General features: G+C 38.3%; 1 long non-coding RNA gene across 4 annotated transcripts in view; it reads right to left on the reverse strand.

Annotated features, from left to right (window-relative positions):
• Positions 1–14,980, reverse strand: part of LOC116450082 — a 132,906-nt gene that overhangs the window by 72,848 nt on the left and 45,078 nt on the right. For all 4 annotated transcript variants that reach the window (XR_004242670.1, XR_004242671.1, XR_004242669.1 and 1 more), the window contains exon 5: positions 4,324–4,365. This is a non-coding gene — a long non-coding RNA (uncharacterized LOC116450082). The remainder of the gene's footprint in view (positions 1–4,323; positions 4,366–14,980) is intronic.

Genomic DNA, 14,980 nt, shown 5'->3' on the forward strand with positions numbered 1-14,980 from the left:
CATATAGAATGGCATTTTGAACACACTTGTAAGTCATATGGTGCCAACAATAAAAGGGATAAAACTAAACACAGCAGAGAAAAAAAGACAAAATAGGTAAAATATTCATGTTACTACTGCTGCTTCAGACAAGATGAAATGAGAGTTCAGAATATGGGAGCCCCAAGTTACAAGTGTTTTCTTCACTTATAAGACGTTTATATAGCTGGCAAAGAGTTCCTACACACCATGGTGAGACCAGGAACAGGCTCTGGGTGTTGGTTCTGTCCTGGAAACCCTGGACTCACAAAGACACTCTTTTTCTGAATTTGCATGTCAAACTGCCATCACAGGAGAAATCAATAGGAATCAGATGCTCAACCATGGCAAATTAGGAAAAGATACCCCTCTGGAACAAACAAGATAAACCTTAATCACAGATTTTACCAATGTTGATTTTGACTGGAAATCAAGGTAACTGTTTTCAACTATGTTTGTGTGCGTTAAGCTCATCCCTCTGATGAGAAATGATTCTGTTGGCAAGCCTCACCCCTGCACTGCGAATTTGTTGTAATAAATGCAATTTGTGCATAGAAGCACTTCCATAGCAGTAAATAGAGACTGACTCCATTTACACTTCTGGAAAGAAGGTGCTTCAAGACAAACTGGTACCACCTTCCCTTTCCCAAGTACCACACACTTCCGGGTACAAATACAAAAAAATGCCTGGATATGAAGTACAGTCTGGGAGTTGTTCAATTTTATAGATTACAGGCTTATAAGCAAAATAGACTTTACATTACTCATGGTGCCAACGATATCATCATTCCAGCTCTACTCTCACTGGTAACCTGCCAGCTGACACCAACACTGCCACTCCAGTGACAGGCTCTGTATTCCATGCAGGGCTCCACCGACTGGCAGGTGGCATTTACCACTTTCATTATCTGTGGACTAATTATGACTTTCTCCTACAAATGGTGAGTATATTTTGATAATGAATGATGTCAACATTATAACAAATGTATTGATATCATTTGAGCCACTGTATGGTGATACATATTTTTAAATTAAGTGAAAATATAGAAATGCCAGGTGGTTAGAAAATAATCTCAGCTCTATACATGAGCTCTTTAGCTTGGTCAGGTAGGTCCACAAGTTGTAGTTTCACCGGGAGTGAAATCACAAGAGGAAACTGGGAGAATTGTTTAAGTCTTTATTACAATACTTATTACTGTTTTCAGCAGTTCCTTGTGACCGTTTATCTCTGACATTTATAAAATACTAATCACCATGGAAATGCCTAGTATACATCCCAAGCAAGAAAGACAGAAAGTCACTGTCTCCTTTATTGTGTCTTTTACCACAGAACTAATATCTGTAGGTGGCTTTTCCATGCAATGCTCTATTTTAATATAAGCTTCTCCCAGGAGCTAAACAGATTTTTAAAATCTTTAAATATGGAAAAGGACAGACTGTTAATTAACTTCCCCTAACATGCTTTTATATCATGGGAGGAAAAAAAGAGCTGATAATGGTCTTTCAACAATCAAAAGGAGAAGGAATTTTCAACCAGGAAACATATAGGAGAAACCACTCTGCCAAGGAACTTGAGAAAAGAGTCCTGCTCACCCAGACAAGTTTTTAACATATAAATCCATAAGCTCCTAAGGAAAACAGACACTAAATTTCAAACTTAACACATCTTATACTACTGAATTAAATAAAGTTTTCCATCTGAGGGAAACATGGTGTCCCAACAATTCTCAAAAAAGCCCACTACAAGAATAACACAGCTTATCAAAGAAAAAAAAATTAAAAGGTATCCAACAAAAGAGTACATGATTTCTAGGATATGATTTCCAGCTTATATCTGGGCTGGGAATTAAATGAAAGCTCACAGAGTGGGCTACTACAGAGCCAGGAATCCAGGACTACCTAACTCCAAGATTTAGCATCTCTCAGCCACCTGGGTCTTATTTTCAAGGCCTGTAACTCTGCCATACAGATCGTCTTGTGCCCCAAGAGAAGGCACATCACAGAACGGAATTCTCTAGAAGAGCAGGTAGCATTTCTCCTCACCAGATGTGACAGATATCAACCACAATAAAACCAAACACTAAAGATAAATCCTCAAAGAATAAGAAAGAGCTTTCTCTGTGTGACTCCAGTGCTGGTGCTTTTTGTGCCAGGCTGAGGTGCAGCAGTGAGCACAGGGTTCTGTGCTGGGTTTTACCAGGCAGAGCAGCTCATTCTGCTCCAACTCTTGCCAGCTCCCACGACCAGACACAGAAGTCAGACAGAGACCCCAAGGAGGCTTATTAGGAAGTTTACTTGCACCACACAAGTGGGATCATTGTCAAGCCTTCTTTTTAAAAATGCCACTTTCAATTTTCCATTGAATTTTCCATTCAAATAGCATGAATGAAATACAACCTATTTCTTAAGAAATTAGGTTTTCTTTCCCGTTGCTGAAGTTTGTATCTTTGGGTTACTAGCATTTAGGAAGGTACTCAATAACTTCTATAGGGGCATATCCTCACAAAGCCCTTTCATAGACAAAGTGCCTCAAAGAAAATACTTTTTTTTCTTTTTCTTCATTTTAGGAAGACAAGAAGCATAACATTACAATCAGAGAGAAAAGCTCTCTTTATTCTCTGACAATCATAACATTAGCAAGCCAGATGTTGCTTTCACCTGCACCCAGAGCAATCTATTTCTACCTCATTTAATAAAACCACAATTGGAATTGTGGCTCAGAAAGTGCCGGGAAAATACAAAAATACAAAACAGATGTGAAAAGACAGTTATAGATGTGTGGACACAGTAAAACTCTTGATTTCATAAGTCTTCTTGTGATCTGCAAGCTTATCATGCTATTTAAAGCCAAGCACCATTCTGAATAATTTTTTGTCCCCAAAAATTCATATAAACAGAGTTCACCAAAAACATATGCTTACAAAGTGTTCTGAAACTCTTTCTCTAAAGTCAAAAGAATGGATAGTTTTCACCAGAGACTACTTCACTGAAATCTTCTGAGAATTAATGGAACATGAGATTATCAACACTGAAACCAACATTCATGGGAACGTATTTGCATGGTAAACGGTAGTAAGGACACAAGAGTAAAGAAAAGTAAACTTTTTTTAAAAGCAACACAACTCCTCAAAGATGAGGGCCTGAGGGCTGACCCTGCACGGCTGAACATTACCCAGTGATGCCTCTCTGCATAGTACTTAGAAAAGGAAAGTACATGGAAAGAAAGGTATCCTCAAAATCCAGCCTGCATAATGGAGAGATGCTCAACACAGCAAATACAAAGCATTGCAGAAAAGTTGCAGTGATTTTGTCCGGTTAGGAATGCTCTGAAACTGTTCACTAGCTTGATTTTATGTATCACTCTTTCAAATGAGTAAGTTTATGAAACCTTCAAACCACCAGAGCCACTCCGCACGATGCCGTAGCCTAAAGCAGAGCTGTGCAAACCGCATGAAGCAAAAATGCAAGGCTTTTTTCAAAAATGAGTACAAACAGACTTTACATTTAGATTTTTTTTCTTTTGGCACTCTTGTCACTTTGTTAACTTGAATGACAAACTTTACTAAAAATTTGCCATTCAGTCTAGTAATTTGCTCAGTATGTTTCCTGGTGCACATTCAAATGGTCCAGGGACGACGTTACAGAGTAAAGGACTTTGCATGGCAAACACTTAGTGACTCAGATCTTTAAAAAGGAATCTGGAAAACATCCCATGCAATGCATCTGCTCATCTACCATAAAATTCTGAAGCTAAGGTTTCCTAAGTAGGAGGGAAATATGATTACGTACTTGGCATCAATGTGAACTATACCACATTCATTTTCTTCTGTGGAAAAACAGAGGGAGATGTGACCCTTCTGATTCTCCCACATAACTCTAATAAACTACAAAATATATGGCCTGTTCTAATAGGACAAGATCTGTAAAACTCCATGTGAGCTGTTGCTGATCCAGAGGCCATGCTGCTCGTGTCTGAAACATGGGACATAAGAACATGGAATAAAAATTCATGGGAAACAGGCCTGAACAAATGACATGCAAGAAGGAATGCAGAGTGTGAATGCAAGCAGGGAATAAAGGCTGCAGGCTGAAGGGAAGGTGGAGTGGGAGTTTCAAAGCAAACAGGTGAGGAAGGTTCATCTTTTTTTTCCAAAGCTCCATCTTTGGATTCATCACTGACAAGTCTGTGGAAGTCTGAGGTGTTTCCAGATGTTTTCATTACGGCTTTTTGTAACAGTCCCATGGGCTTATCTTGGCACACCTTGACAGCACATGTTTTAAGTCTGCAGGAAAACGGAGACTTACCTTCATGGACTTCTCCCAGCAAGTATGCTCCGTAACTTCTTTCTGGAAAATAAGGAGGAAATCCTTAAGAAGCTTTTTCTTTTACTCCCTTCAGTGAAGTACGGAAAGTTTTGGGTCATGAGGGCCATTTTCTCAGGTTCTCATTTGTTAATCACAATATTCTCCTGCATTACATTATGTAAAATATTAAAATTCACTGTTATTAACATCCTAAACCCTCTTTTTGAGACACAAAGTAGACCAAGATGCTCTGCCCATCATGCAAAGTTAGTGTGTGACAAAGAGAATAATCTGATGGGTTTGCTCTCAGTTTACCATTGAAGGACTGCAAACAGCCCATCTGGGATGTTCTGTGGCTGGGCAGCAAAGGAAGGCTGTGTAATTGCCCTGTTCCAGAGCTTTACATGCTCACTGAACCCTGTGCAGAAGCAAGGCAGGAAGCTTGTCCTGCCCTTGGAGAGCTGAGCTTCAGCCCTGCCCACGGGAACAGCCAGAGCAGGACACTGGGGACAGCAGGGGCATAACTTGCAGCAAAAGCCAGACTGGAAGTTTCCAGAAAAAAGAAGGGATATGTCAACTTCATGGATCCAAGCTTTGGAGATGAGGAAAAAAAAAGAAATTTTCTGGAAATCAGAGAGACTCTGTGAAGTTCGGTTTAATCCAGACGCCACTGAGTCAATGGACTGAAGAGCAAAATAAGAGGACTATCTCTTTGCCAGCCTCTAGCAGGCAGGAGTAATTTATTTTAATCCCATTTTGTGGGGGTTTTCCATCATTCAGCAGTTCTGTTTGCGCCTTGTTACAGACTTACTTTGCTTCACATGATTATTAGTGCATTTTGATTAATATAGCTTAAAAAATGGGAAGCATTTTGGCTTGCTGATTTTAAAGGAAAGGAAAGGAAAGGAAAGGGCCAGATTCACCACTGGTAGTCCTACATTCCAGCTCATACTGGTTCTGCTGATAAAACCCAGCAATTAAATACAGCAGCTGGGCCTGTGTTTCAGCTATACTATAGAAACAGTGAAGGTATGGATCCAACACCTGACATGAAGCAGCAGTGTTTTAAGTCTATCATGAACAGAAGTGCACGGAACAGGTCTTGAATTTTCCATAACCAAAAATACTGTTTGGGACCTCAGAACAGAAGCATAAATTCAGAAGCACTGAGACAGAACCATGCCTGCCCAGATAATCCCCGCCCCATGCCAGAATTACTGATCCAGCAGTTTTCTCTTGAGGCATGTTTTCATAGAAAAAGCAATATATATTTGGGAACTACTAAGATAACAAAATAGCCTTTCTTCCAATTCTTTTACTTGTTAAATATGTCAGTCAGCAAACAGGACACAAGATAATGAAAGAAAATCCACTACACTGCAGGTGCAAGTCTTTTTAAGGTAATAGAATAACTAGAAGTCTCTGGCAAACTAGTATTTTCTTCCTACAATAATCACTATCCAAAATAATGGATTATGATTTCCAAGCAACGGCAAACATCAGGGCTTGATTCCTTTAGAAGGAGCAGAAATCTAGGGCACACGAGAGATGGCTGAATTTGAGTAGTAAGGGCCAGCCAGTCTATTAATACAGAGCAGAGCTAGGAGAAGCTTTAATGTTTCATGTATGCATACATGTGTTTATAGAGACGGGACAGGCCGATACACTCAGAGAAGCCACGATGAGGAAATGAAGAATATACTGCAGATAGAATTAGTACCTATTTGTATCTTAAATGCAATATGCAGAATACTTTTATAAGAAAAGTATTATGACACAGTAATTTGGCCATGAGAGGGTAATTGACTTAAGATATTCTGATAAAGATCGATTGCTAGGGTTTGGAATTATGACACCAACAAAGTTACAATGACATTAGCACAAAGAGAGAGACACAAATCCATTATAAAGATACAATCAAATATTCAAAAATGCCTGGCATGCTCATTACTTATTCATGCTAATACAAGTATATTAAGAAATCTAAACAGTGTTAGCATTCAATCACTCACAAACCAAATGAGGTTTTGCATTTATCAGCCACCAGTCATCAAGAATGTAACTTTAGCTGTACAAAGGTGGTAATATGACATAACTGGAGATATTTATATCAGCCTACACAGACTGAGAGATACAGTAGGATTTATTAAAGTGAGTAATGCCTTCACATTCAGCACAGCAATAAAAGAAATAGCTGTGCAGAAGTCATTTCCCCAGACAATAAGATTTACCTTCATAATCACTTAAAGAAGTTGTGTATGCTTTTAAGGGTCCAAAACAATCTTCTCACCATTAATAAATAATTTGGAGCTTAAGTTTGCAAATACAGAATTGAGTGCTGAAATTTTTAAAACATACCCCCAAAATCAGGTGAGTAGTCAGGGTGTCTGTCTAGCTGAGGGTTTAGCACTTTTTTTTTCTTAGGCTGGTTAAAAAACCACCAAGGTTAATTTAGGCTCAAATGGATGTATAGGTTTAATAAAACTCCCCCCATATTGCCCTCGAATGTCACACAGTTTCATCACCTGCTGGCCCCAACACCTTCAACTTTTCCAGTTGTCTATTTCAATACATTCCACTGCATCTTTCTGCACATTGCACCTAATGCCTTTGCTTTTCTCACCAAGAGTTCAATCGTTAACATTTTTGGTGTTGGGTGAGAAGCAGAAATCAAACTCTGATCACCAACACAACACTGAAACAATTCCAGAACTAAACAAAATGCTGAGGGTTGCTATGTGGTGCACGACACAGCTCCTAAGGTAAGGACACTGCATCTGCAGGGATGTTTACACTTGCTTTACAGCAGCACTTGAGCAAGGCATTGCTCCGGTTTGATGCTGATGACATGCCATTTATAAACTGTGACTGATAAACCTAATGCCTCTGAAATCAGATAAAACTTTGATAAATGACTTCTTAGTGAGCAGGCTGCAATAGCCACTTCTGTCCACATTTAGCCACCCTGCTGCAATCAGCACCATTTTGTTTAATCAAGGGTTCAGACAACAACACATTTGAAAGCTATCACACCATTAAGAGATATGAAGATAATGTATTCTTCAGGAAAAGAGTAAGAGAGAAAACTACAAAAACTAAACCCTGTTACAGTTTTTATAGCATAAGTACTTGCTAGAAAACCCATGGAATTTAAGGATGACGTTTATTCCGACGGCTATTCCCATATTCTGCGGTGACAAGACTTGAGAGAGACCCTGTAGCAGAATCAAACACACACAGTAACACAGTCATTTTCTCCTTCACAGGTAAACTAAAAGACCACTGATGCTCTAACAAAAAGAACATATTATGCAAGAGTGACTTAAATACCAAAATGATAAAAGGAGCCCCAGAACTACAGCAGCATAGGAAAAATATAATATTACAGTTAATACAAAATAAAATTGTGCCAGGGCTGCCAAAGCCGTGCCACTTCTTTTCTACAGCTTCCATAAAAATACAATATGAATTTATGGTGATGTCAAAAAGCATGAGGTGCAGAAGATCAAGTAGAGACTGATCTGTTTATACCCTGAGCACATCAGCCTGCTGGGCAGAATAAGCTAACAATTCATAGATCCTAAACACTGCCTATTTACACCTTCCCTCTGGATTGTGTACACAGGGCACGTGTGACTGAGTGCAGAAGGATAATATTGTTCATTTGATCTTCACCCAGTGGGACCAAATTTCCAGATTAGCATGTGATTTTTGAAACAGACGGGTAGCATTTTGTTTGTTACTTTCTGAAGCTGGTTAGCAGCCATGTGAGGTAAATTATTTCATTTTAAGTAGAAATATTATTCATATGTCAGGTTTTTTAATATAACTCTGATCCCAAACAAGGGAGCAGAACAGAGTTACAAGGCTTCCAGAGCTGACAAAGACAGAAGAAAAATCAACAATTAGGAAGGGGGTGGGTGAGCAATTACTTATCAAACATATAGCTCTCAATTATTCCAGGAGACCAGTTTACATCTCCAAACACAGAGCAGATATGTGTTCAACCATGTTTTGGAAGGAAATAGCTTGACCATCCTCAGTGAAGGAGGAAGCTGCTAAGCTAAGCAGTAGCAGTATCTAGTAGCACTAATGAAATAATCTAGTGCAGGCACTGCTTTAGTAGTGATTTTCTTACAACCAGGAGACTTAAGGGAAAGCATTTTTTAAAGAAGCTGAAGGATAGGATAAGGATTTTAATGAATGGTGACAAAATCCCATTTCTCAGCTCTTAACATCCTCTGTGAGAAGAGGGCAGAAGGACTGACAGTGAACTGTGAAGCAACTGGACTGTGCAGCAAAAAGTCACAATTAAAATGAAAATCGTGATAATCAGAGTTCCCAGGTAAGGCAAATTAATGAAGCCAAGATCTACATCGCCCTACCTTGCCTTTCTCTTTACCTATGGTAAAAAACTGCCAAGCACAGAATAATGCAAAATCACTGGGTACAACTATCATCCTCAAAGACAACCTCCACTTTGTCTTTGGAAATTAAAGAGGAAGCAGAATTATCCAGATAAAGATGATTTGGGTTGATCTAAATGAGCATCTTTTCCCTTGTCAAAACAAATGACAAACTTCTCCAAAATGCAGGTATACAACTAAATCCTGCTATCGAATGAAAGAATTGGGACTAACACATGCAACATCACTCCAATCACTGTGTGCCTGCCTGGTGACCATTAATCTTTCTTTGCCCAGTTTCCACCTCATCTTAGAATGAGAACAAAATGATAAAGAGATAAATCTACCTAGTACAGTACACAAAATAATATTGTTTAACCCTTCCCTTATTGTTTTATGCTTTTCAGTATTTCCAGAGTACTGCAAATACAAATGGTTAAGATACTAAGTGACTGAACAGCTGGTTGAGAGTGGTAACTTTAAGCAGACCTTTCACCTTTTTTTGACATTTACCCTCAGAGCACCATTAAGACCCACCCTAAAAACACTGGGACAGCCCTACCACTGATCTCCACAGATCCAGCAGATAATGATTTGACATTAGGGCTCCAGGAGTTTCTTAGGGAAGAGTTCAGACTACTGCCTATCAACAAGACCTTTGGTTACTGAGCAGCTATGTACATTAGAATTTGGAAACTGAGCTAGACATGCCTGAGCTGATCCTAAAACTCAGTCTGACTTTTGCTTCACACTTGTCAAAAAAAGAACAGGAAAGAGTAGAAGGCACTGGAAGCAATAAAATCAACTAGAGAGCAATATTTAATGCCAACTTTTTTTTCCCTGAGAAACTATAGAGTGAAATATGAGATTTCTTCTCCTCTCCTACAGACTTCTTGACCGAAGACTTCAGCCTCAGCTAAACAGATCTGCTTTAGTACAGCACACATTGTCCTGTATGTACATCCAAGGGAAGGATTGTGCACAGGAAAAGTGTGAGCCAACAGTGCTGGGAGCAAAAAGAGAGGAGGCATGAACTTACTGTTCTGTCTTGTTCAAGAAATCCAGGCCTGAATCATCCTGGTAAAGGAAAAGAAGTCAGGGACAGGAAAAACTCTCCTTCAGCTTTAACTTCATTATGTTATATCTTATAAAATGATGATTTAATTTGAAACTTTTTGAATTCTCCAGACATATTCAGAATGCGGAGGGAGGGTAGGTGGGGATGGGGCATGTTAAAGGTCTGCTTTGTACCAGAGCTTCATAAACCTTTCTGGTTTGAATTCATGAGATGTCTTGATATTGACAGCCACAAGTCAGCACAGCTTTGCTTTGAATTCTGAAAAACTCCATAAATCATGGGAAAGCCATGATCTCCACCCAAACAAATTTTTGTTTCTTATCATTCTATCTACTTTCTTCCGTAATCTGCAAACTTCCCTTTTAAATTGCCTCTTCCTGTCTTCATCTCTCTCATGAATCCTACATGACACCTCTCTTTCTCAAATCTGCTTATGAAAGGACAGCTCTCCTTCATGCAGTTACTCTGATAATCTCCTTAGTAGTTCTCATTTCAACACAAACTTCTGGTTGGACTCTTACATTCCAAATGAGTATTTCTCACCAGAATCTGTAGGCTTAATGCAACATGATCAGGAGAACAAAGTCACTGAAACTCATGTGTCAAGAACTATGCAAAGAAAATACTATTAAAAGGAAATAAAGGCATTAAAAGGCAACTGGGTATTTCTGAGTATTTTCTTTGCTTTTATCCTATCTCCTGATATAGTACAGAAAATTTTGGCAAACAATACAGATTTAATATAAATCAATTCATTGAGAAGCCAGAGTTTATGACTGCAAAAGATCTGTTCTGTACAGAAGTGGCTTTTTCCTGGAGAGGAAAGCCAAGATGAAACTGGCAAAAGTTTAACATGTTACGTTCTATCAACTGTTATTTTTATTTCATAGTACAAAAGGGTATTAAGCCCTTTCTAAAGACACAGGACCATCTCAGCTGAATGTCAGATATGCTCCATTTAGAGTCACTGAAAAGATGTCCATCAGTGTTAGTGATGCTCCCAGGTGCGTTCTGATTGTCCATGGCAGCTGAGAAAACTGGGAGAAATACAATACTGGTCATAGAACCAGCACAGAGGAGCTGGTTTCACAAGTTCTGAAACATGCTAATATTTTAACTAATGTTAATGAAATCCTGAGACAGACTAGGGAAGCTTAAGATGTAGAACATACGTTATCCAAGTTCAAAAGAATAAACACTAAAACGTCTGGAATTTGGGGAAGCAAATTTTCTGCCTAAAGGAATCAGCTTTCGATTAAGCAATTGACTTTTGTAGTAAATAACATTAAAATAAAGCACTTGAATTTCATCAATATTATAACATTAAAATACAAAACCCACTAAGTGCCATAGACAAATGTTTGCCATTATATTTTAAGAGAATAAGGGGTGGGTTCTATGGGAATTTGGCATTTATCATTCAATCGAGAAGAGATCCCGTGAATCTCAAATAACACAGCTAAGAGCAAGTTAAGTGACTTTTTTTCTCTCACAGATGAAATAATGCTGCATCTTCCTACAGCCCATCCTGTATTCTGTTTCAGCTGTCTAATGACATGCAGAGGTTTTGGGAGAAATGTGGAAAGCAGAAAACCTGCTGTCCTCCTGAAATCCTCGTAGCAGACACCCCGTAAACCTGCATAGTGGAGTGTCACTTACTCCCAGCTGACTCACACATCTTACGGCAAAAATAAAGGAGTTTCTCCATCCTCTACACACAGGCTCCCCATGTTTTATCGGGCAGTGCTGCCTGTCTCAAGTTCAGATTTCAGTATTTTCATAAAATATGACTTAAGTGCACTCATATTTCTGAATAACTTCCAACTGAAACTAACCTACGGTTGTCAAAATAAGTAAATGAAGTATCTTTACTTAGTAACATGATAAACATTTTACTAGAGGTCTGCTAGTTCTTAATTACAAAATTCTCCAGCCTCTAGATAATCCAGCTGAATGAGCATACCTTGTACCCTTTAAGACAATTTAACACACAAACCATAGTACCCCCACGATTTAAGCCTCTGTAAATGCTTTTACACCTACTTACAGCAAGTGCTGTGCCTCTGTTATACAAGACTGCAAAATAAAAGTGTCTCTTATTACAAGCAATTAAATAAGACAGGTATCATTTAAATTTCTCTTCACACTTCTTAGCTGTAAAGACATAGGATTGATCCAAATTGGTCTGAGCCACATTACTGCAAGGTTTCTAGCTCAGTAGTCATATTTTCCTTGACATTTTTCATTCATACCATCATACAACCGTCATACAGGGGATTATCAGAGATACTTTAATTAAGAACCACCATTTTCAAGATTCTCTCCTTTGACAGAACCTTTTTCCCCCTTGATTCCTGAAGGCATATGAAAATTCCTGCACACCACATATATGCAACGATCAACTAAAAGTTGGTAAACAGAAAATTAGATGGTTGCTCCAGGATTACTTTCATTTGCTCCTTGGATTTGTTCTTTCTCAGGTCTGACCATACCCAAGACAGTCACTGCAGAGGAGCAGTCCTGTGAAAACTGAAAATCATTACACAAGACTGGCAGAAAATTCAAGTTATGGAGTCAATAGAGCCATTTAAAAGATTCCTGCATCAAGACAGTCTGGAAATAAGTGGTTTTTATATGGTTCTACCGATGTGTTAGAGTTATCATTGAAAACAGAAACTGAGGGCAACTGAAAAAGATAAGGAAGTTTTCATAGCTTAAGGAAAATAATATCCTCTTCCACTTTGCTTTGAATTATTGCCTAATTTGGAAGCTAATTTTCACAAATTTATAAAGTAAAACCATTGTCATAACAGAAAAGCACATCCACTGGAAGTACCAGGTCCTTTTTCCTGTATGGAACACTCAGAAGAGAACCTTTCTCGACTAGAGCCAACCTACTGAACACACACAGACCTATTTGTCAATCAAAAGATTTTAAAATAACTAAATAGGATGATTAAAAGGACGAGATTATAAGATGAAGCTATACAAAGACACCTGACAAATTCCAGTCCTAGCCAAGGGAAAATGTACAAAAAGCATTCTAAAGTCAAAGCATTTTAAAGTGACCTTTGCTAGTCAGCTGAACATATCAAAATATTTTTTTTCTTGTAAAATAAAGACTTACTTTCAATTTTACTTTTTTGTTTAAATAATTCAAGCAACTAGGAATGATTTTCAATTAAAAAAAAAAATCTATGTTTGTATTTGCCAAAAAAATTATAGTATCAAATACATAAAGAACACTGGATACCTCAGTGATATCTCAACTATAATGCTTTCCTGCAAACCACTAATCAACTAAGTTGGCACAATTACTTGGTCTGCTATTTAACCTAATCTGTAAAAAGTTCCTCATTTAATGGTAAAAATCAGATTAGAATTGAAACCAAGCCTTTTTATTTTTAGAAAACCCAAGGTATAAACTTTTAACAGGTTTATTTAAAAAACAATATAATAGCTAAATGATCTATGTTTTACCTGAACATGCATTCTCATTAAAAGCAAAGTAAATATCTTTGAATACAGACACATTCTATGCCGTTCTCTTCATTACCTAATTTCTCAGGTATCTCAGCATGATCTGAATAAATTATGCTGACAATACAACAGTATAAATGATAAATCAACAACACAATTTTAGTGATATATAGCATGAAAAGTAAATAATAACCAGCACTGCTAATTGGCTCACTACCTGGCAACAAATCAGTGAGCAAGCGACGCTGCTGGTAAAGCTTCAGCTGTGCACCACCCTGATCATTAAGCGTTTCTAGCTATTCTAAGCTATTTCTTCTGGTTTTTATACAAAACTCTACTGTAGCATAAAAATAATGCCTGAAACCCTTGTTGAAAAAATTTTTAAAAACCCACAAGCTTGCACATTGACAACACCTGGCTGTTATGAACCCACTCCTGCTACACTCTGTGGCACAAACATTCGTCAAGTCAGAATGTGTTTTATTTGAAAAGCTAAAATAGGACATTTAGAGACTGAAGTTATCTACCAGAAGAGTCTGTAGTCTTTACTTTGAGACTTTATTTATTGGCCCAACACAAAAGATGAATATGTAAGTGTAAATCCTACTTTCCATCAAAGGCTGAAGATTCCCCAAGCTCTGATGGGGAGAAGAAAATCCTCCTTCAGCACAAGACTTCACAGAGCTCCTTAGCTCTTGAGAGCAGGAGGGCAGGGCCAGCCTGCGATACTCTAGGACTCTGAGCAGCCTCTCTGCCTCCCCTAACCTGCACCCCCATGGCAGCCCCAGGCACTGGAGGGAGAAGTTGCACAAAGCACACAAGTGTGTGACCTTAATTCAGCATCCCACCCCATGACCTATAACAAACAGGTTTCAGGTTTTTTGAAAAAAACCAAAATCATCACTATCCCAAAGGGAGACTCAGAAAATGTTGTCGAAGAATAAGTATTACCTTGTCCTTTCTTACTTTATTTCATTGCATCTCTGAGAATTGCCTTACAAACATGGATGTCCAGTTTTGTTTTGTTTTCTAATCCTGTCACACTTTTCACTCCAAAGATTTCCTTCAGCTCTAGGTCCCATCCTGCAAAACATCAAAACCTCCTCCTTATCAATTTTCAATTTGTTGGCACATTTCTCTGTTTTCACTATGGGACAGAGCCAAGAAAGAAATTAGATTTACCTTGTGTAAATCATTCCTTTCCTACAAAACCTTACTTTTCTCATTCGCTTAACCTAAGCTCCCCTATTTTTACTCTTTGCATGTAAAATTCTCTATGCTTCTGGATACTTTTTATGACTATTGCTTTACTCTGTTTATGATGTACATTTTCAAGCAGAAAGGTATGAATTCAGCAGCATATTCAAGGCAAGAGGATATCACTGATAGGTATCATAATATTTGCAGTATTATTTTCCAACCCATTCTTTATTCACCCAACCATTTTGCTGGCTGCTCAGACCACCGCTGTGAACTGAGCAGCTTTTTCTATTGAGCTGTCTGCAGTAATGATGATCGTGGGGAAACTCTATCCCCACTGAAAGAAAAGGCAAAACTCCCAGAGACTTCAGTAGGGATCTGAATTTCACTGAAGTTCTTTCTATCAAGTAGTTATAGCTAATTTAGCATTCAATCCATGGTTATGAATACCGCAAATAATTCTACACAATTTGCATTGCAGGAAATTTGTCAA

This window comes from Corvus moneduloides, chromosome 12 (genome assembly GCF_009650955.1).
Source record: "Corvus moneduloides isolate bCorMon1 chromosome 12, bCorMon1.pri, whole genome shotgun sequence".
Taxonomy (NCBI): domain Eukaryota; kingdom Metazoa; phylum Chordata; class Aves; order Passeriformes; family Corvidae; genus Corvus; species Corvus moneduloides.